Genomic DNA, 583 nt, shown 5'->3' on the forward strand with positions numbered 1-583 from the left:
AGAGATGATAAGTTAATGCTACATGACGATAAAACTGAGTTCTTGATCATTGGCACGGAACGACAGTTATCAAAGGTGTCCGTTGACAAGATCAAGATCGGCCAAGCTGAGGTATCGCCTGTCTTTTCAGTGCGCAATTTGGGCACCTGGTTCGATTCTCATCTGGACATGTCGACTCATGTGACTAAGACTTGTGCTAGCACGTTTTATTATTTGTACAATATCCGGTAAATTAAGAAGTATTTGTCTCGTGAGTCCACCGAGGGGCTTGTTCACGCGTTCATCACAAGCAGGCTTGATTACTGTAATGGTTTATTGTACGGTGCTCCTGAGTATCAAATTAAGAAACTTCAAAGAGTTATGAATGCCAGTGCTCGATTAGTTTACTGCGCACCTAAGTATTGTCACGTTACTCCTTTGCTAAGAGAACTCCACTGGCTACCAGTGCGCTTGCGCGTAGATTTTAAGATTCTCCTTGTTACATTTAAGATACTTCACGGTGTTGCGCCTAGCTATCTTAAGGATCTAGTCTCTGTCTTACCGGACTCACGTTACAAACTACGCCGTAACAATAATGGTATAT

This window comes from Porites lutea, chromosome 1 (assembly GCF_958299795.1).
Source record: "Porites lutea chromosome 1, jaPorLute2.1, whole genome shotgun sequence".
Lineage (NCBI taxonomy): Eukaryota > Metazoa > Cnidaria > Anthozoa > Scleractinia > Poritidae > Porites > Porites lutea.